Raw genomic sequence first — 1,639 nt, 5'->3', positions numbered from 1 at the left:
TTAAACTGGGTTGTTTGTCTTTTTGTTGTTGGGTTGTAGGAGTTCTTTATATTTTTCTGTATACTAGACAAGGAGCCCTGGATAGTCAGTGGTTCAGCTTAGCTGCTAACCCAAAGATTAGCAGTTCAAGCAACCAATGGCTCCATGAGAGAAAGACCTGGCAATACATTTTCTTAAAGATTAAAGTCAAGAAAACACTGTGGGCAGTTCTGCTCTGTCACATGGGGTCACTATGAAATGAAAATCAACTCCATGGCACCTAACAACAGACCTTTATCAGATTTATTATTTGCAAATATTTCTTCCATTCTATAGGTTGTCATTTCATTTTCTTGACATTGTCCTTTGATGCACAACTTTCTGATTTTGATGGTCTATTTTTTCTTCTCTTGCTCATGCTGTATCCTGAGGCTTGTTATTATTTCTAAGTTCAGTTGACATGGTTCTGACCCATAGTGACCCTATATAGGGGTTTCTGAGGAGTGACGGGTAGGTTTGAACAGCCATCCTTGTGGTTAGCAGTCCAGTGCTTATCCTACAGTGGTTAGCAGTCCAGTGTTTATCCTACAGCATCACACCAGAAGGATATAGTAGCTAATAATACATTGCCAAATCATGATTTTGATTTTTACATCTGAATATCTAATCTAGCTAGAATTTGTTTTGCTGTTAGGAGGGTGGGATGAATAAACAGCTTTTTTTCTTCAAATGGATAACAAATTGTCCCAACATACAAGAGTAAGTAAAAAAAGTATTGCTATAAAATCATAGGAACCTTTATTAAACAAAAACATCAAAATGTGGAGCTGTTGTTTCTGGACATATCTTCTATCTAGGTCTATACATTTCTAAGGTGGCATTTCCATCTCTCTAACCCTTCCCCAAAGAAGTCCTGGTGGTGTAGAGGGTTAAGTATTAGATTACTAACTACAGTGAGTCCTGTTATGGCACTATAGGATAAGCAGTGCACTACTAACCACAAGGTTGGTGGTTCAAACCCACCAAGCCCTCCTTGGAAACTCTATACTGGGTCGCTATGAGTCAGAACTAACTCGATGGTACTTAACAACCACCACAAAGTTGGCAGTTCAAACCCACTAGCCACACTGAGGGAGAATGAGAAGGCTTTCTGCTCCTGTATGATTACAGCCTTGGAAACCCTAGGGAGCAGTTCTGCTCTGTCCTGTCGGGTTACTGTGAATCAGAATCAACTGGATGGCAGTGGGAACCCTTCCCAAAGAATTCTGCACTCTTTGATTTACACATCAACCAGTTTGGCTTCCTTGAGAAATCCTGTTCTGTTCCTTTTTAGTGTTCTTTGAGATTTGGGAACAAAAAAATTTTTGAAGGGGCAAGATCAAGTTGTTGGGGTAAGATTTCCTAAGGAAATTCTCAGCCAGCCCTTGCTACCCTCAAAGAATGAGCAGGTACCTTGTCATGACGGAAAAATATTGCTTAGCACAACTTTCCTGACCTTTTTCTCACCAATGCAATTCTCAATTTTCTTAAAACTTCTTCATAATTGTTGTTGTTATATGCAGTGAGTGGAGTCGGTTCCGACTCATAGCGACCCTGTACAGGGTTTCCGAGGCTGTAAATCTTTACGGGAGCAGAAAGCCTCATCTTTCTCCCACAGAAC

The 1,639-nt window shown here is 40.3% G+C and overlaps 1 protein-coding gene across 4 annotated transcripts in view; it reads left to right on the top strand.

Annotated features, from left to right (window-relative positions):
* Positions 1 to 1,639, top strand: part of CIZ1 (CDKN1A interacting zinc finger protein 1) — a 56,868-nt gene that overhangs the window by 51,035 nt on the left and 4,194 nt on the right. The window lies entirely within an intron of this gene.

The sequence above is a fragment of the Chrysochloris asiatica genome, unplaced genomic scaffold (assembly GCF_000296735.1).
Source record: "Chrysochloris asiatica unplaced genomic scaffold, ChrAsi1.0 scaffold00014, whole genome shotgun sequence".
NCBI classification, from domain to species: Eukaryota; Metazoa; Chordata; class Mammalia; order Afrosoricida; family Chrysochloridae; genus Chrysochloris; species Chrysochloris asiatica.
Note: the sequence above shows the minus strand (reverse complement) of the source record. Positions and strands in the feature narration are given on the sequence as shown.